The sequence below is a fragment of the Alligator mississippiensis genome, chromosome 4, assembly GCF_030867095.1.
Source record: "Alligator mississippiensis isolate rAllMis1 chromosome 4, rAllMis1, whole genome shotgun sequence".
In the NCBI taxonomy this organism is placed as follows: Eukaryota; Metazoa; Chordata; order Crocodylia; family Alligatoridae; genus Alligator; species Alligator mississippiensis.
This window is the reverse complement of record NC_081827.1, coordinates 228,442,756-228,463,945: the sequence shown is the minus strand read 5'-3', so window position 1 is coordinate 228,463,945 and position 21,190 is coordinate 228,442,756. Positions and strand designations below refer to the sequence as shown.

At 46.9% G+C, this 21,190-nt stretch overlaps 1 protein-coding gene across 1 annotated transcript in view; it reads left to right on the top strand.

The window, feature by feature from the left end:
- The first annotated feature begins 13,788 nt into the window (after positions 1 to 13,788).
- The window catches only part of LYPD6 (LY6/PLAUR domain containing 6), a 134,498-nt gene continuing 127,096 nt past the window's right edge, over positions 13,789 to 21,190 (top strand). The window contains exon 1 of the mRNA XM_059727384.1: positions 13,789 to 13,940. The gene's annotated coding sequence lies outside the window, so the exon portion shown is untranslated. The remainder of the gene's footprint in view (positions 13,941 to 21,190) is intronic.

Genomic DNA, 21,190 nt, shown 5'->3' with positions numbered 1-21,190 from the left:
GTTCACATAAACCATATAACTTACAACATATATAATAATTAATACATTGGACAAGATAGTTAAGGTTACAATGCGATAAACACATATGGGGACTCAACTTATATAACCCAAATAAGTTAATAATATTTCCTAGACCTACCAAGTAACAATACAAATATACATATTAACATGTTAAGAATGTATAAACCATATAAATTTCCTTAAAGCATATCCATAGCTATATAGACCTTGACACGAGAACAAGCAAGAGTTCCCAAAAGCCCCCCGGCTCACCAAGGACATCTGGGAATGCCTGGCTGCCAAAAAGGCGGCGTACACCCAGTGGAAGGGGGTGGGTATCTCCAAAGAGGAGTATACCTCCACTGCTTGGGCCTGTAGGGGGGCTGTTAGCAAAGTTAAGGCGGACATAGAGCTAGGCCTAGCGTCCAAGATCAAAGATAATAAAAAGTCCTTTTTCAAATATGTAGGGAGGATAAAGAAGGCACTGGGAAATGTGGGGCCCCTGCAAGATACGCGGGGCAATCTGGTGGTTGCACCAAAGGAGAAAGCAGACCTCTTTAACAAATTCTTTACCTCCATTTTCTTGTGCAGGGACTGGGACTCCCCCACCATGATTCAAGATGGACTTGAGGGGAACGCCTCCAGACCTAAGGTTGAGGAGGACCGGGTTAGAGTGCTTCTGGAGGGGCTGGATGTGTTCAAATCAGCAGGTCCAGATGCTCTCCACCCCAGGGTGTTGAAGGAGCTAGCAGGGGTTATTGTAGGGCCCTTGGCATGGCTTTACGAGCTCTCATGGTGCTTGGACCAGGTGCCAGATGATTGGAAGGTAGCCAATGTGGTCCCCTTCTTTAAAAAAGGGAGGAGGGAGGACCTGGGCAACTATAGGCCCGTCAGTCTTACCTCAATCCTGGGGAAACTCTTTAAGAAGATCATCAAAGAGCACATCTGTGATGGGCCAGCATCGGGGATGATGCTCAAGGGCAACCAGCATGGTTTAATTAGGGGCAGGTCATGTCAGACCAACCTAATTGCCTTTTACGATCAGGTCACAACAGCATTGGATGCAGGTGTCGCTGTGGATGTAGTCTTTCTGGACTTCAGCAAGGCCTTTGACACTGTTGACCACCCCATCCTCCTTAAAAAAACTAGGCGACTGTGGCATTGATGCCTACACAGTCAGATGGATTGCAAATTGGCTGAAGGGTTGTACTCAGAGGGAGGTGGTGGATGGGTCATTTCGACCTGGGGGAAAGTGGGCAGCGGAGTCCCCCAAGGCTCGGTCCTTGGGCCTGCACTGTTCAATTTCTTTATCAGCCATTTGGGCGACGGGGTGAAAAGCAACCTGTTTAAATTTGCTGATGATACCAAAATTTGGGGTAAGGTGGGCACGCTAGTAGGGAGGGAAAGACTGCAGCAAGACCTAGATAGGTTGCAGGGGTGGGCTAACAAAAACAGGATGCATTTCAATACTGACAAGTGCAGGGTGCTGCACTTGGGCAGTAGTAACCAGCAGCACACTTATAAGATGGGAAATTCCCTTCTTGAGAGCACGGAGGCAGAAAGGGATCTTGGAGTCATCATTGACTCCAAGATGAACATGGGCCAACAATGCAAGATCACGGTCGGCAAGGCTAACTGGACTTTATCGTGCATCCACAGGTGCATCTCAAGTAAGGTCAAGGAGGTGATCCTCCCCCTCTACGCGACACTGGTCAGGCCACAGCTGGAGTACTGTGTCCAGTTCTGGAAACCCCACTTCAAGAGGGATGTGGACAACATTGAGAGGGTCCAGAGGAGGGCCACCCGCATGATCTGGGGACAGCAGGGCAGACCCTACAATGAGAGGTCACGGGACCTGAACCTGTTCAGCCTTCACAAGAGAAGGCTGAGGGGGGACCTGGTGACCATCTATAAACTCACTAGGGGGGACCAGAAGGGGTTGGGGGAGACCTTGTTTCCCCTAGCACCCCCCCGGGATAACAAGGAATAATGGCCACAAGTTGTTGGAGAGTAGGTTTAGATTAGACATCCGTAGGAACTACTTCACAGTCAGGGCGGCTAGGATCTGGAACCGACTTCCAGGGGAAGTCCTACCCTGGGGGTCTTTAAGAAGAGGCTTGATGCCTACCTGGGTGGGGTCATTTGAGCCCAGTTTTCCTCCTGCCCAGGCAGGGGGTCAGACTTGAAGACCTACAAGGTCCCTTCTGACCCTACTTCTATGATTCTATGAATCACCCAAAATAGGGAGTGCACTCAGTACCTCCCCGAGGGGTTTCCTTGGAGCCCCTTCCCTTTAGGGCCCTGATATGTGGACATGCCCCTTCCGCAATGAAGGGTGGAGGTGGCAGACCCTCCTGTCCTGTGCCTGCTGCCCCTGCAGGGCCTGCTTCCCCAGCAACCTGCACTTCCTCTCTGAAGCATCCAAGGATCGTCCCCTGGAGGTCGATCCCACAAGAGCCTCTTTCCAGTGGTGCATTCGGCTCTCCTCAATGGTCTGGGGCTCCTCACTGGGCAGCGCAGGGCTCTCTCTTTCTTGCGGGCACTGAACCCTTACAGGCTCTGATTCCTTGGTCTCATAGTGGGGGGGTCCTCCCTTTCCCGGGTCCTGCTTTGGGCACTGGGGCTCTTTTAGGTAAAGGCAGAGCTGCACTGTGGGGCTCCAGTCACTCAGCCTAGGTCCAGGGCTAACTTGAGCAGCCACGAGCTGCTCCCAGGCGGGTCCTCCGTGTGCTGACCTGCGCACTGGGTGAGGCCTGAGCAGCCATGAGCTGCTCCCAGTGCAGATTCTCCATGTGCTGATCTGCACACTGTATGGGGCCTGAGCAGCCTTGAGCTGCTCCCAGAGCCAGCTCTCCATGTGCCGATCTGCATACCGACTGCCCAGCCGCTTGCTGGGTTCTCAGGCTCAAGTCGCCTCAAGCAGCTCCTAGAGCCTGATCCCCGTGTGCTGATTCACGCACTGCTGAAGCTCAAGCAGGGTCCCGAGGATGACTGTCTCTGGAGCTCCTCTCTCCTCGCTGTCCCTCGTCATCTCTCCCAGCATGCTGAGCATTCTCCCCTTTTATACTGTTCAGCGGCTCCACCCCCGAAGTTCTCCGGAGCTGACCGGCGCTGTTCCAATTCAGGTCCAGCTGCTCCTTGCCCCCTCCCTTTGGAAAAGGGCGGGGCATTACTTCCCTTGTGCTGCCTCTGGATTGGTGGGTGGGCTCCACCAATCAAACAGCAGACCCTCGATCTTGGGACTCAAGCCAAGCTCTGAAAAGGTAAGCCTGCTACATGTAAATAACCCTTTGAATTGCTGTCTGACTATGTACCAGAATACTGGATTCAAATTTCCCCAAGCTCTTGGGCTGTTCAAAATTTGGGCCCAAATTTCTATTTATGGCTTGAGCCCATCTCCATCTGTCAAAAATCAACCTAAGAAAGCAGTGAATTTAATCCACAAAACTCAAAATCACAATACAAGAAATGTGAATTTTTCTGAAGGGAAATATTTACTAGTTGAATTAATATGTAGAGAAGGTAGTTGAAAGTGTGCTTTCCCCTGCAATTTCAAAACTGGGGGCTAGCTCAACTGGAGATGGGGGGTGAATCCACAATGGAACATTTCAGAATCCTGGAAAATCTCGGATTGAGTTTTAGATCTGAATTTTGAGTAAAAGTTTCAGATGCACCTGATTGACTTTGGAGCTTAAATTCCACTGTTAATTCACAGGGCTGGGCACTGCTCTTCCTGCGAGGAGTGGGAATTGGCTGGGGATGGGGTGGGATGGTAAGCTCTGATGTGAGTGAGGGCGCTGAGCACATGTATGCATGTCTGGCGCCCTAGGCAAACTTGTAATTTGGCACCCTCTGGTGCCCTCCCGAGCAGCAGCTGGAGGCTGAGGCAGGCTGAGCTGGGCTGGGCACTGCTCCTCCTGACTGGAGTGAGGATTGGTACGGGGGGAGGGGGACGGTGTCCTGGGATTCCTTAGGCATTAATAGGGTGACCATATTATTTTTATCTCACACCTTTGGAAAAGCTTGTGACTTGAATCAGGTTCTCCCTCTGGATCAGCTTCATTCCTTCATCTTTGTAAAGGAGGAAGAATTAGAGCAGCCTCAAACTTCAGACTGAGTATTTTGAACAATTCCAGCTGGCATTGCTCAAAATTTGAGCAGGCTCTGGAAGCTTATGGGAAAAGGTTGGGACAGGAGGTTCAAACACACAGTTGGATGATATATGTAGAAGTGTTAGGTTGGGGTGACAGGGCAGTGAAGGTGTCTTAATGTGGTTCCATACATAAGCTTGAGCCTTGCTCCAGCTACTGAAAACTTTCCCTCGGTATCCACTTACAAATGAGTACCTGATCTTACTGACTGGGAGTCAGTAGTGGCTGACTGTGGTAGGGAAGAAGGAAGCACATGTTTTTTCATCATGTTGTACCATCAAAGGATGGGCCCAGACAGAGCTTGGAAGAAATACAGGTAGAAATAAGTGCAACTGGAGTCTAGAGGCACTTGTACACGTGGTGGGAGTTTAGTCTCCTAAATTGAAATGGTGGGCTTTTAATAGTGATGATAAAAATACACCATTTCAATTTCGGGACTTCTGTCACTGTGGGGCCTGATCCTTTTTTTCTTTTTCCCACAAAGCCTGCCCGCCTCTCCAGCGTCCGGGAGATGAGCTGCTGGCCAGCTGAGCAGCCCCTGAGCTGCAGGGGACCTCAGTCCTTCCCTCTGTGGTGGCGGCACTCCCCAGGGCCACCCAAGCAGGCAGTTACAGGGCCAGGGGCTGCCCCAGCTCAGAGGCAGCACCCACCAGATCCAATGCTCCTTTAAGCCTGCCTGGGCTTCCAGTGCACTGTGCACTGTGCTCCTCTAAGCCTGCCTGGGCTTCCAGTGCACAATCCCCTACACTTTTGCTGATTGCTGGCACACCCAGCTACCCTCCTGCCACTTCCCCATACTGCCTTAGGTGCAAGCCAGCCCATTCCCGGGTGGTCCCAGGCAGTGGGAAGGCAACGGAGACAATGAATGGGGTAGGCTTGGGGAAGAGTTGGATCCAGCGAGTGCTGCCTCTGAGCTGGGGCAGCATCGGGCTTGCTAGCAGCCTGCCTGGGTGGCCCCAAGGGACACTGCCACCACAAAGGGAAGGACTGTCCCCCCCCCACAGCTCAGGGGCTGCTCAACCTGCTGGCAGCTTGTGTGTGTAGGCTCCGCCGGAAAAAAAATTGTGAGGGGCCCGATCTTTTTTTTCCCCCCAGAGTCTGCCTGCTGCTGGTGGGTTCTGAGCTGTGGGGGACCCCGTTCCTTCCCTCTCCAGTGGCAGCACCCCTCAGGGCCACCCAGGTGGGCTGCTAGTGGGCTGGCTGCTGTCCCAGCTCAGAGGCAGCACCCACTGGATCCAACTCTTCACTGAGCCCACTCAGGGAGCAGCACCCTATTCACTGTCCCCACTGCCTTCCTGCTGCTTGGGAGCACCTGGGAATGGGTTGGCTTGCCCCTGGGGCAGCGCAGGCAAGTGGCAGGAGGATGGCTGGGTGTTCTGGCAGTTGGAAAATGTGTCAGGGATGGTGCACGGCATGCTGGAAGCCCAGATGGGCTTGGGGAAGAGTTTGATCAGGCACCTCCAAGCTGGGGCAGCACCTGGCGGTGCCACCACCACAGAGGGAAGGACCGGGGCCCCCTGCAGCTCAGGGGCTGCTTGGCCCACTGAGAGCTCACCTCCCAGCTACAGAAGAGGTGCACAGGCTCCACGAAAAAAAAAAAAAGGATTGATCCTCTCACTGCTTCTGCTTTTAGCTTGCCTCTCCCATGGCTGCAATGTTACAAGTAGCTGTGTTGCAAACTAACCTACATGTAGATGTGGTTTACTTTGCATTGTAACAAACTCATTTAAATAGCAAAAAACCCCATACGTGTAAAGTGTGACACACTTAAACTGCAAAAACAGGCAATTTTTGTCACTTGTACAAGCACCCTAGGAGTTTCTGCTTGGCTAAGAACAGCTTTACTGGGGGTCAGGCCTATCCTGATCACCCAAAATGCCCAGCCTACAAACTTGGCAGCAGGGATCTATGTAGGATCAGTGCTTACCTCATCCTAGAACAAATAAGAGTGGGAAGAAAGTGGTAGGTTAAGGCCCCTACTCTAGATTCAAGACCTATGGGGCAACAGCAATACACAAGGGCACATGAGAACTTCCCACGGGTGCCTGAGAGTGGAGCTAGGCTTCAGTCATTTTTTGCGGAGGAGATGATCTACATAGAGCTGTTCCACAATACTTTATGAACACTGCGGGCTGTCCTTGGTTATTGGTATATTTATCATATAAATATGTTGGCTTAGTTTAGTAGCGGGTTGCAAAGAAACATGTAAGGAGACCAAAATGGCTCCAGATGGCTGACTGTTAATTGCATAGTAACCATGACACTTCTGTTTGTATGCTGCTCAGACACTATTTAATTAGAGTGAGATAAGAATATTTTGGGGACAATATCTTCTATTGGACCAACTGTATGGTTGGGAGAAATTTTAGACAAACTTTCCAGCAGAAAATACCTTTTCAAATCTGAGAAAGAAGCAGATGCAATTTGAGCTAAATAACAAATAGAGCATCACTCCATCACTACTATTTAAGGTAGCCATGTAAGTACCTCTGGGCATTTATACATGTATTTCTGGAGGCATGGGCGGGGGTGGGGGTGGGGGTGCTTTAATTAGCACAGGCTCCAAGAGCCATGCTAATTAAAAGCGCCCGGAGCATCACGTGTATCAGCATCCCCATGCTGAAAAATAGCGGCGGAGCCCTTTGAACTCACATTTCTTGAATGCGCTTTAGTTTAGTGCCCTGCCATCATTTTTCAGTGTGGGGACACTGATATACATGACGCATTCATTGGAGTGCATTCATTTCCAGGCTCCAGGAGACTCGATTAAGCGAGTCTGCTCTGACGTGCTGGAATTACAGTGCGTTGGAGTAGGCTCCCTGCACATGTATAGGAACCTTACATCAGTAGGTGATCTGTAGGGAAGATATAGAACAAAACTGAATTCTAGCTGACTTAATGACCTATTTTGACAGAAGAAGATTTGAGACTAGGTGAAGAGAGGCACTCTCTCGTGGGATATATATATACCTGGCAAGTCCCTGGCAAAACTTCCACTCCCTTTAATACTAGCAGGGTTTCAGGTCTTTAGTTGAGAAAATGTAAGAAGTACAGTTGATTAATCAACTTCACAGTATAATTTCTTCAATGTCATTAATCAGACTGTGTTGGTAATATATGTAGTGACTTGAAGGAAATTCGCTGTATGCGCATATTTACATTCTGTCATTAATCTTAAAGACAGGTAGCCCTTTTCAGCTTTTCAGACTTGCATGAAAAGCTATTCGTGGGTGAGTTAGAAAAGGAATTTAGAGCTTTCTTCAAACATACTTTGGGTTGTTCAACCACTCTTATAGTCTTTTCAATTTGATTGTTGTAAAGCCTTAAGAGGGCTAAGAGTACAGTAGTACCTTTAATTCTTTTTTGATGCCTGTGTTATACGTCTCTGCCTTCACTTGCTTTCATACAAACTGCCACTGGACATTTACCTTCAAGCTGCCTTTACGGTTTTCTGACAGAAACCATATAGTAGGCTGACAGAAACACGGCCTATCTTGGAGGTGGTCCAAATATCCATAACTATTGTATACCTTTCTTTCACCTGTGATCTCTCACCTGGGCTGAATTTAATTTTCTAAAGCAAAATTCTATGCCCAGATCTAAGTTTTTCACAGCTTGGCGTTTCTGTTTTCCCCATGCATGTGGAATCGCTATTAACGTCCTCAAGAAATAATTCACATAAACAGATTTATGACTCACCAAACTAAGGCTGAAATATTAGAGCCATGACTCACTTTGGACCAGGGATCAGGTATGATTAGGATGGTTTTGTTTGGAACAGGGGTGGGCAAAATACAGCCTGTGGGCCAGATTTGCTCACCAGGCCATTCTATCCGGCCTGTGGGGACCCTAAAAGAGCTACAAAATTGACAAAAGATCTACAAAATATTTATCTGCTCCTGGCTGCCTATCAAAGATGACAGGAACTGGGGGAGCCTCAGCAGGAATGCAGCAGCCCAGCCCCACCCGACCCCCAGCCGTTTCCCCGCCTGCCTGCCCACACTGCTCCAGCACCATGTGGCTCTCGGCTGTATCGCTGGACTGGGGAGCATGGGGCCCACACTGGTACCCCGAGGCAGGGGGAGGTTGTGTGTGTGTATGGGGGGGAGGGACTGTGTGTGTGTGTGTGTGTGTGTGTGTGCGTCTGTGTTCATAGGGTGAGTCCCACACCCCCTCCACCATACACATGCACCCATACCCCCCTTGCACAGCCATATACATGTAGGGAGTCATATCCACACACATAACCTGTCACACCCCAGCCACCCTCCCGCCCACACCCCCCCACATCCCCCACACCTATCCAACCCTGACACGCACACCTACACCCTCCCCCCACACCCTACATACCAACACACCCACAGACCCCCACAAACCTATACCCACCCCCCCACAATATACAAGAGTAAGACTTCATTTTAAGCTATTATATACAATCACTCTGTGTACACTACACAAACACATGTAAACCAGGGCAAAATACTTTTTTCAAGATATCAAATTAATGAATGGTGTAGACGTTCACTTTTTAAAATATAATTTGGTATTTTCCTGGTTCCAAATGGCAAAACTCCTTGCTGAAAGGAGTACTTCTGGAAGCAAGGGGAGGGTCTTCAGGTGGCAAAGGTCAGGGCTTAGGGGGCAGGACTTCCAGTTGCAAGATGGTGACCAGGGAGCGGGGCACCTGTGAAGAGGTGGGGCTACCCATGTGGCCCTTGACAGCTTGCCAAAACTTGGTAAGTGGCCCTCTGCCCGAAATAATTGCCTACCTCTGATTTAGAAGGACTTTGTTCTGTATCATCTAGTATACCAAATAAAAAACCCCCAGGAGTATCTGAACTCCCAAAGAGAATGAATATTGAGAGGTAGAGTGGTAAAGCCCAAGTTATGCCTTCAGTATATTGATCAATCAAGGATAGTTTAAGGACAGTTTGTATTCTGCCATTATTAACTTTCAACCACCATGTGTTTGGCAACTAGAATGAAGAATCGGGGATGCAGTAACAATGTACTTGCCTCAGCATCCTCTTTGTGGGTATTTTGACATTACAATGCTTATAGGGGAAACCACATGGTATCAGTGCTTGAGTGCTGGTAAAGAGAGAATATCCTGAAGGAAGGGTATTACTTGCAGAAGATCACAGTACTGACAGGTAGGTGTGGGGCACAGTTACAACTAACTAGCAAATGAGTGAACATCATAGTATCCTGAGAAATGAAACATCTTTGGCAGATAAGGAACATCTCTGGCATTCTCTACCACCTAGAGGAGAGGGGCAAGATTCACTGTTCAGCACATTCATATGCCCTTGTATTCAGTACTGTCCAGTTATGACTGAGGAGTAAGCCATGGTTAGCAGAAGAACAATTAAAATGCAGGTTCCTGAGGATGTTAGTAGAATAGTATGTAGCAGCCTTTAAAAACTGGACCCACCTGAACAGAATGGGAAGGGCTGCCTGGCAGAGAGACAGAGTTTGTCCCAGAGGGGACAGTGTAGGCTCTGAGGGCAGGTGAAGCTGTTTTGGAAGCAGCCCTGTTGGAAGTGAGAGGTGTGACGTAACCCCAGCTAAGTTTTGAAAGAGAGCCGTTAGCAAAAGCCCGGGAAGGGCCCTGAGCTGGGATTGGATGAGAAGCTGGCATAAAAGGGGGGAGCAGTTTTCCCACGGGGGAGAATGAGAGAAAGCGAGAGAGAGAGAGGGGCTGAGGGACAGGCTGGAGACTGGATTCAGAGTCTCAACACAGTGGTCCCTTGGAGAGCCCCTGAGAGAGCCCTGCGGAAGCAGCAGCAGAAGCTGCAACGGGAGTGACACAGTATCCAGTGTGATACAGTATCCAGTTCTTCTCTCCCGCCCAGGGGCGGCAGGAGCAGGCAGGGACTGCTTGTGTGGAGACTCCAAGCCTGGAGAGACCTGACTGCAGCCAGTGTGGCTGGGTGGGCACAGCAGAGCTGGGGGCAGACTGTCGGAGTCTGCCGTAGTTTCCCTGAGGGGTGAGGGGCCCCAGGAGCAGGCAAAGCCCAGGGAGGGGCTGCATTAGTCGGGGCTGTGAGGCTGTGTGGGACAGGAGGGTTGCTACAGCCTGCAGCCCAGACACTGTTCACAGCAGAGCCGGGGAAGGGGGTCAAAGGCAGGGGGAGGCTGTCTTGCAGGCACTGCAGAAGAGGAATCGCTGCTTGCTGCCTGGAGACCCTTGCTGTCCAGAGACTCCAGGAGCATGGAGGTGGACACCAGCACCAGGGAGTGTCCACAGACCACGTGCAGGGACAGAAACAGTCCCACTCCCTGAGATACCCCACCAGGGGCAGTGCACACGGGATCCCCAGTACACCGTGTGCAAGTGAGAGATTGTGTAAATAAGTTCTTGAGGGTTTATTAGTCGGTATATCCATGTGCTTATTTAATGATTATTTGTTATGTTGTAAATAATTAAATCTTGCTATAGTTTGAAAATTGTCTGTGAGGGTGCTTGATTGTAAGGGGAGGCTCTCCACTCGGGGGCACTGCAGCAGCTTCCCAGGGGGCTGGGCAGGGCTACTGGCTACCGGGTACCCCAGGATCCCATTATTCAGGTGAGTGTGCATGTAGTGTCGCGTCCAGGGTTACAAGTGTATGGATAAAACAAGGCCTCTTCTACTTGCATGGTTTGGCAGGAGGATTTGGGAAGCAAACAAAACAAACACCTATCACTGGGTTTCTCAGGGCCTGATCTAAAAGGCAAGTGAAGTCAATGGGAGTCTCTCCATTGCCATGAATAGGCTGTTGATAAGGCTGCCACTCCTACTCCCTCAGGAAGCCTTTCTTGGCTTAAAATGTTTCTTCCAAGAATACTTCTCAAACACACCTAATCTTGATGCCACTATTTTTATCCCAAAGTTAGTGGTGATTTCAACACATTTGGTGCTCCTGAAGTGTTTTTATTTTGTTGAAAAGTTCTTGCTCAGAAACAAAGAGCCCTCAGTCTGAGGCTGTTGGAAGTAGCTATATCAAAGTGATCTGTCCTAGGGCAGTTTCTTTTTTGCACGCATGAGTATATTATAGATTCATAGATTCATAGATGTTAGGGTCGGAAGGGACCTCAATAGATCATCAAGTCCGACCCCCTGCATAAGCAATTATGTAATGGATTGTATCCCACAGGCTGAGAGCTGTGATTCCAGGAATGCTTCCTGTTTTGTTCTGACTTTTGCTTTCTGCAGTCACTACCTTATTTGCTCAAACTGTTTCCCTGTGCCTCATCTTGCCAGTTTGTCCTGCCCAATAATGACACTGACTCTTTAGGACAATGAACATGCTTCCCTCTATTTGCAGAGTGCTGTGCTAATCAACAGCAATGTAGAAGTGACTTAGTCAGACTGGTAAGATGCATCCACCCCATCTTTCAAGTCCTATATGGTAGCAGCCTAACCCAGAAGTAACACATCAAGCTAAGCTGTAGGTAGGGCATTTATACACATACATTTTTATGCCCGGACACACTAGAAATCTGGTGTGTCAGAGCAGACTTGATTATTCGAGTCTGCTCTACACACAAGCTGACGCACATGGTGCTGCATCTCTTGCAGTTGTATAAGTGGCAAAATGTGTGCCAGCGTGAAGAAAACGGCAGTGGCAAGCTTTTGAACTAAAACACCATCTATGTGTTTTAGTTCAAAAGCGGACCACCACCATTTTCTGCACACTGACATGCATTTCACCAGTTATACAACTGCAGGTGATGCAGCGCTGGTCGCTTTTCATGTTCACTTGCATGTGTAAAAATGCCCCTTCCTCTGCTGTAGCTACACTGCTGGGAGCTTTTGTAGTCAAGTAACTTCAGACTGATGAGCAGCTTCTCTTTTGCGCTTACTGCTCCCCTATTGTTACATCCCAACCAGTCACAGAATAGCTGGTAGCAAAGAGATGAAGTGGAGGAGTGGGAGGTGTGTACTACAAGGCTCAGCAGTGAGAAGGTGAGAGAGGGGGGGTGCAAACTATGCACTTACATGAAGCTCTGAGCAGTGTCCATTGCATTACAGGTATGTGGCATTGTTGGAACAGGAGCTGTTTACACCCCAAAAAGTAAACCCCACTGCCACTCAGAGGCTAAACTGAGGGACAGAATAGCAAGGCAAGAGCTGAGGGGAGGGGCAGAATGAAGGGACAGAATGGAAGAATGAAAAAGCAGTGAAAGAGGAAGAGAGAATGGGTGAAAGTTGTGGAGTAGGTTATGGATGGAGGTGTGAGACTTGTGGGGAATGCTGGACATCTTCACTTTCAGGCTTCTCCCCAGAAATTTCCAAAGCTGTAGACTTGATCCCAACATTATCCTTCTTCCCTAACACCTCCCTACCCCTGGGCTTTCTTCCCTCAACAGTCATGCCAGTGATGATATTTGCTTTTTCATAAAAGAGATGAGGAGGATGGAGTTGGGACTTATTTGTTTGGATAATTTAACTTCCCATGGCAAACAAAATGACCTTGTTTCTGGGAGAAAGGAGGTACCCCACAACTCCCACTTCCTAGGAAAAAACTAAAACCAGGGAGAATCATTCTGTATCACTTTATTTTGTTAAAATGTTCTAACATATAAGAGTCTTGCAGGAATTTGAATAAATAAGGGAAATTAGAGAACAACAGTTTCCATCATACTGTACATTGCCAACAAAACTAAAGCTGCTTGTTGCAGCTGTTTGCTTTATAGATCAGTATCTCTAACATGGAAAAATATGTTTGTTTTCTTTGGTATGAACGAGTGATATTTGAAACTATGGTGCAGCGCTGCAGAATCAGCAGTCTGGAATTGCAGGGTGTGTTAGAGATGATCAAAATAGTAGGAACAGCAACATTTCATCAATTCATCAATGATGATTAGTGGTGTGGAGTGCTTTTCAAAGCTCATTGCAAGCCACCAATAAAGTCTTACAAACCTCTATTTATGCCCATTTAACAGATAAGTGAGCTTAGGCATTCAAATGACTTTTTCAAAGGCACAGTGAAAAGAGCTGAGCCTAAGCCAAAAACCTGAAATCACCAAACCCCAAACTTTGGAAGATTTAGAATCCCGATAAAAACTTTGAGGCCTGGGTTCAGTGACAGTAAAGAATAGAGTTTTATAACAAACAATTGCTGCTCTGACCTCTACATACCTCGCCTGTTCTATATTTATAAATTGTAAATTTTGGACTAGGCCCTTATTAACTGCAGAGCAACTATGCCAGTTTACACTACCTGAGGACCTGCTCCTTAACTCGTCAGAATACAGTAATTTGTTTCCTTACCTAATCAAGTTTGATTTTTCTTAGAAACAAAAACACATTGCAAGCACACCCTTGCATCTCAATGTGTTTAGAAACAGCTGTACCATGATCCTTCCTGATTAAATGTTTCCAACCATGCCTTCAACCAAGTTTATTAGTTTTCGGTTATTATTTTGATTCTTTTATCATTCTATTGATGTGTGGGGTATTTTTAATATGTGTTTCCTAGGTCAATTCTTATGTATCACCAATAATAAGTTTTGCTTTATAATAATAGATTTTGTTTTATACTCTTTATTGTGAAGTGTTAACATAAAAAAAAAAAATGCTTATGCTGTAAGGTCCAGGGTGAGGTTGTCGTGAGCTGAGTTGTTGATAGTCTGTATTTTCTTACCTTTCAGGATGAGTACACAACATGTGACCTCAGTCCTGCATTGCTTTTGTAACCCACATTATCACACTGAAGGGTCTAGTTGCTGGGCTACATAAAATATTAAAGGGTCTGCTACAGCTACCAGCCAAGAGATCTGGGCCCCAATCCAGCACAGCACAGGTAAGCTTAACCTTGTGAGTAGTCCCTTTGACTTCACTGTATTTTCTTCCACGTGATATGGAAACATGAGCAAAGGCCTTTTAGGCACTGTGTATATAAATGGTGTGTGGAACTTGGCTGAAATGAGCCCATCCTTGTTCATCTGGCTTGATGTGCCTTGTTCGCTAACCGCTGTGTGCCTACTGAATTTTTGCTACCATGACTTCATCAGTGTTAATGTTTCTTAAGTATAGAGTGTCTATTTAATTATATTGTGCATGAAACTAAACAACAATTTCAAGCTAGAAAAATGAGCAAAAATAAAACATTAGGTAGCCAGCTATCATTAGCCAGAGGGTGGAATCATTTCTGTCAGTGTTGTGCAGAGGATGAAAGGGCTATCAAATGAGATCTGGCATTAGTGCTGATTGCACCAAAGAAATGCATCTTTTCAAACATGGTATCTGAGGTAAGATAAGAGTTTCACTAAGCTTAATTAGAAAGAGAATGTTACTTTTTTTCCCTTGGAGTACTGGAAATCAGGAGCATAATCCTCCATAGCTCATAATCTCATTGGTGATCCAAAGAGCTGAAAGCATTTAAAAAGCAATCATTAGCAAATTAGCTGCCAGAACTTTGCACAGCTGTATGTATTGGATCTCCTGCCTTTATAGAGATGCTTTGTGCCACTGGCTCAGCCAGACAGTTGAGGATTCTCCCAGTTTGGGGAAATCCTTGTGTGGTGTAGAATGGCTGTCACACCAGTTCTTTATGCCACTTTTCATCCTAGAGCCATGGCTGAAAGAACGGGACACAGCCATAGATTCATAGATTCATAGATGTTAGGGTCAGAAGGGACCTCAATAGATCATCGAGTCCGACCCCCTGCATAAGCAGGAAAGAGTGCTGGGTCTAGATGACCCCAGCTAGATACTCATCTAACCTCCTCTTGAAGACCCCCAGGGTAGGGGAGAGCACCACCTCCCTTGGGAGCCCGTTCCAGACCTTGGCCACTCGAACTGTGAAGAAGTTCTTCCTAATGTCCAATCTAAATCTGCTCTCTGCTAGCTTGTGGCCATTGTTTCTTGTAACCCCCAGGGACGCCTTGGTGAATAAATACTCACCAATTCCCTTCTGTGCCCCCGTGATGAACTTATAGGCAGCCACAAGGTCGCCTCTCAACCTTCTCTTGCGGAGGCTGAAAAGGTCCAGTTTCTCTAGTCTCTCCTCGTAGGGCTTGGTCTGCAGGCCCTTGACCATACGAGTTGCCCTTCGCTGTACCCTCTCCAGGTTATCCGCATCCTTCTTGAAGTGTGGCGCCCAGAATTGCACGCAGTACTCCAACTGCGGTCTGACCAGCGCCCTATAGAGGGGAAGTATCACCTCCTTGGACCTATTCGTCATGCATCTGCTGATGCACGATAAAGTGCCATTGGCTTTTCTGATGGCTTCGTCACACTGCCGGCTCATGTTCATCTTGGAGTCCACTAGGACTCCAAGATCCCTTTCCACCTCTGTGCCACCCAGCAGGTCATTCCCTAGGCTGTAGGTGTGCTGGACATTTTTCCTCCCTAGGTGCAGCACTTTGCATTTCTCCTTGTTGAACTGCATCCTGTTGTTTTCTGCCCACTTGTCCAACCTATCCAGGTCTGCCTGCAGCTGTTCCCTGCCCTCCAGCGTGTCCACTTCTCCCCATAGCTTTGTGTCATCTGCAAACTTGGACAGAGTACATTTGACTCCCTCGTCCAAGTCGCTGATGAAGACATTAAAGAGTATCGGTCCAAGGACCGAGCCCTGCGGGACCCCACTGCCCACACCCTTCCAGGTCAAGACCGACCCATCCACCACGACTCTTTGGGTGCGACCCTCTAGCCAATTTGCCACCCACCGGACTGTGCAGTCATCCACATCACAGCCTCTTAACTTGTTCACCAGTATGGGGTGGGATACCGTATCGAAGGCCTTCCTGAAGTCTAAGTATACGACATCCACCCCTCCTCCTGTGTCCAGGCGTTTCGTAACCTGGTCATAGAAAGAGACTAGATTGGTCAGGCACGATCTGCCCGCCACAAACCCGTGCTGGTTTCCCCTCAGCATAATTTGCCCTGCCGGGCTCTCACAAATGTGAGCCTTGATAATTTTTTCAAAGACTTTATCAAGGATGGAGGGGAGACTGACTGGCCTATAGTTGCCCGGGTCCTCCTTCCTCCCCTTTTTGAAAATGGGGACCACGTTAGCCCTTTTCCAGTCCTCTGGGACTTGGCCCATGCGCCACGAGCGTTCGAATATTCCCGCCAGTGGCTCTGCAATGATGTCGGCCAGTGCCTTCAGCACCCTCGGATGGAGCCCATCCGGGCCTGCCGACTTAAAGGCATCCAGTTCTTCCAAGTGACTATGCACCATCTCAGGATATACGTATGGAAGTCTGGCGCCTTGCTGCTGCCTCTCTACAACCCCAGTGAGAGACTTGTCGTGCCCCTCACTTAGGAACACTGAGGCAAAGAACTCGTTGAGGAGTTCAGCCTTGTCCCCCCTGTCTGTCACCAATTGTTTCTGCCCATTTAGCAGGGGTCCTATTCCTCCCTGGGCCTTCCTTTTACTCCCTATATATCTAAAAAACAATTTCTTGTTGTCTTTTACTTGGGTTGCCATCCTCAGCTCCATGGTAGCTTTGGCCCATCTAACTGCCTCCCTACAAGCATGAGCAGAGAAGGTATATTCATCTTTAGTGATCTCACCTTGTTTCCACTTTTTATGTGCTCCCCTTTTGGCCCTTAGGCTGCCCTGGATTTCTCTGGTCAGCCAGGGAAGCCTCCTGGCCCCTTTCCCTTTTTTGCCTCGCTCAGGGATCGTTTTGCTTTGTGCCCGAAGGATCGTTTCCTTAAGGCACAGCCACCCTTCTTGGGCTCCCATCCCTTCAAAACTCCTACTCTGCAGTGCGTCCTTGACTAATTGCCTGAGTGCATTGAGATCAGCTTTCCTAAAGTCTAGCACTTTCACCCTACTAGTTACCTTACCCAGTCGACGTCTTATATTGAATTCTATTATTAGGTGATCACTGTCTCCCAAATGGCTACCGATCTGGAGGTCCCCTACCATGTCATCCCCTGTTGCCAATACCAGATCCAGTATGGCATTCCCCCTAGTGGGACCATGCACCTCCTGTGTCAGGTGGAGGTCCTGTACACAGGTTAGAAACCTGCGTGAGCGATGGGACCTTGCTGTCTGCGTCTCCCAGCAGATGTCCGGGTAGTTTAGGTCCCCCATGACTACCGCCTCTTTAGCTTCTATGGTCGCCGAGAGTTGCCTCAGGAGCCCCGCATCTATTTCTTCCCCTTGGTGTGGGGGTCTGTAGCAGACCCCTACCACCAAATCCCTTTCTCCTTGCCCCCCATGTAGCCTAACCCACAATCCTTCTACTTCCTCAACCTTGGATTCTGTCTTGATGAGGGTTGATGTATATTGCTCACTGACATAAAGTGCAACCCCCCCCCCCCCTTTCTTCCCCGACCTGTCCTTTCTGTACAATCTATAGCCCTCAATATGTACCGCCCAGTCATGGGATGAATCCCACCAGGTCTCTGTTAGCCCCACTAAGTCATAGGTGTTTAGTGCAAGCAGGAGCGCTAGTTCATCCTGCTTGTTCCCCATGCTCCTAGCATTAGTATATAGGCACTTGAGCCCTGCGACTGGTGCCTTTGCTGCCCCCCCGCTCTGAGTCCCAAGGGGCCCATTGTTTCTTACCTTCTTGTTTCTTACCTGTTCTGTAGTGCTGGTCTCCCCATGGCTTTCAGGTTTCCAATGTCCACCTTCTTCAGGCTGGGCTGTCCTTGTGGGTGCCACATGGTTTGGTGGTCCACAGCTTCCCCTGCCCTCGTACTCCCCTCCCCCCGACGAGCCTAGTTTAAAGCCTGATGAGCCTAGTTTAAAGCCAATTCATACTGCCATAGTCCCCAACCACTTGGGGCACAGGCATCTGATGGGAAAGCTCCTTTGACTTGTGCTAAGAAGGCCATTTCTCTTGGCCCCATGATTATAAGCAGAAAGGGGATTGTAAAGGTCCATTTACCCTCCTAAACTTCATTGAGCACATGGACTGGGCTCATTATGCCTGATCTAGTAGTTTTCAGCTCAACCAAAACTATCTTTGACAAGAAAGTATTTTTTTGTGTAACAACTATGGGATTGTTCCTTCACTGTTTTAAAAATAAAGCACAGTTGTATTATTATTTATTTAGTTATTTACAGATGTTTAATGATATCACAAAGAACTTGTCATTCAGATACTTCACACACATATTTAAATATTGATTTTAAATAAAAATGATTAAAATTGGACCCAAGTTGCCAGGTATACAGTCCAATTGTTTTAAATGACGTGATCATGAGAGCTTTGCCTGGAGAATTATTTTTTGCTTAGCAAGGAATAAATGGTTTGGAGTTTATTCTGATATTTGGAACTGGGAAACTGTATCTTATGAACTCAGGAGAACACCTTTGATGACTTGTGTTATTTAATGATTGAAAGCAGGATGACACCTGCTAGTATTTCCTGTCTTCTATTTTCTGTGCTTAAAAGGGGTGTGGAATTTAGAAAAGAATATATTTAATGTGCTGTGGCAAGTTCTGTTTCTGCTGAATTAAAGCAACAACTCATTACAGACATTTCCCAGTTGCAGTAAAATCCAGGTCCGAGATTATCAGAGGAAAAGGATTGCTTCCATACATTTCCCTCACAAACTCTTGTGCATGTTGAAAACCAAAGCCTATGATTGCTTCCAGTGAACTGGTATTATTTTTCTCAATCTATATGAAATAATCTCCTGTATAGCAACTTTTTGTACCTTTCACACAAATGGGCAGCACTTACTTTGGTTTCACCTGTCTTTTGCCTTTCAGAAAACACCTTGTTGAGGTTCATGCTTTGAATCTGGCAGGTTAATTGCCCTCTGAACTAGACCTAAATAGAGCTTTCAAGTTTTAGTGCCTATTTGGTTCCAGAAATGGAAGGGGCCTTATTAGGGAATATGATTGCTCTTTTTAAATATATTGGGGGCTTAACATCTGGCATGGAAAAAGACTATTTAAAGAAAAGAACAAAGTTGGCAAAAGAACAAATGGGCCTGTGTTATATTCATTCATAGTGACATAAAACTGGTGCATGTCTACACGCTAAACTTACTGTGTCACATAGAGGTACCTGAGCCATGCTGCACTGCTCTGCACAGGATCTCTCTTGAACTGGAAGTAACAAAGCTGTGTCCATATAATGCAGCTGGTGGACTACCTAGCACAGGAGCTGGGTAACTGGTGCTGTCACTCAGGCTGATTGGCCTGCTGCGGTGCTGTGGAAGCACGGCTGCACTGCTTCTGGTTCACAAGGCATGTTGTGGAATAGCACTGATGGTTTGAGGATGCCACTGCTCAGTACAGTACATTTGCAATGTAGACCTAGAGTAAGAGACACAGAAAGTGACTCCAGGTCACTGCTTCTGGCTAGCATCCTGTTTTTACTAGCAACAGAAAATATCATGTAAAAGCCTACTACTAAACCAACTGTTTGGTTTACCCTATCCTTTATGGATCTCTGTTGAGGTGAGCAGTCTAAATCAAAACAGCACAGAATACAAAAGAGTTTTGAATCAACTTAAACTGAAAATTAGAAGAAGGTTTTAACCACTAGAGAAGTGAGATTTGGATACAGTCTGTAGGAGGAGCATGAGTGAAGAACCTAACCAGTTTTGAGATGGAGCTTGATTAGTGCATGACTGGAATGATGTGATATTGTGCCTGTGATGATGAGAGGCTGGACTTGATGACCCAGGAAATCCCATTCAGTCCCATTTTCATATATTCCTGTTTACTGGTCTGGTTACAGTATGGGCAAAATCTGATAAAATTTTACCCCAAGGTGGCAACATTTAATGGGAAGAACTTCTCTGGGAGATGATCTGTCATTTAGGGTCGAATGATCTAGGCTAAATTAAAGTCTATTGTAGCTAGTGGCACATGAGAGAGGGATGTGGCTAGCATTCACATCTGGTCACCTCTGCATCGATAGCTTGAATAACTCATTACCCATTTACAACTGGGCAAACCAGAGACATTCTTTAGCACAAGTCTGTAGTTTTCTGCTGAAGAATGTGTGCCTCTGGAGCTGTAGAAAGGAGCCTTTGGCTAATTGGAACACAATCAGGAGTACTGCTATGTATGACTAATAGCATGTTATTACTTGATTGTATACAATTATTCTGAAAAACTTCCATTCCATTTTGTAAATAATTAGAATATGAATGGGATGAATCATGCTCAGTGAAACCAGGGGAAGGACTTCAAGACCTTAAACTTATGGTCTACTCTGTGCAAATAGGAAGCTACACTGACTATGGAAGTTTACCACTTACCTCAAGTCTTGTCTTGCATTATTCTCTATTCATATCCCTTTACTGTTCAGTTGATTTCCTTTTCTTTGAAGAGTGTTTGTGGAAGGGCTGCTCTTCAAAGTAATTTCATGTGAGAACACATGGGAACAAAAATAATCTTGCTTTGCTGTTTGTTGTTTCATTTTTCTGCTGTTGAAATAGTTTCAGTCATCTTTTTAGGGAGCAGAAACAACAGCACATCATGTAGCTGATCAGTCACCTACCATGAACAATGAATAACAAGCAGTAACTGTGAACAGTCTGCAAATAACTCAGACTGCAAATTGTTGCTCAGAAGTGTCTGTATAAGAGTTAGGCAAAACAACTAAATGTGCAGAAATTAGGAGAAATTGGCAAAGGATTCTCAAACCAAAAACATGGAGAGAGGTTTAATAAGTTGTATTTATACCCATCAGACCAGTGGTATTCTTAACCCTGTCACCCTTCAAAAAAGGATTTTTGCTATGTGAGAGAACTGTTTGTTTTTATATAGCTTTATGCCTACATTTCCACAGTCCTATATTTCTTCCATATGGACCGATAGGACTATTATAGTCTAACCCACTGGTTAGCAAAATAACTAATTAAATCTGAACTATTCTTTCTTTAAAGTAGGAATAACTGAAGTCTGTTTCATCCCCTCTCATACTATAAAGATGCTTTTAAGCTAGTTTAAGAACCACTTTAAGGAGAAAAGGAGAAAACAAAGATGCAATCTTGGAGTGACATCTTATAATGAGACCTCTTCAGCCTTTCCAAACTCTCTCATTAACTTGCACCAAATGCAGACTTCAGAACAACAAAAGGATTTTCTCCCATAGTCTGTAATGGTCTATGCTTAGAATATAC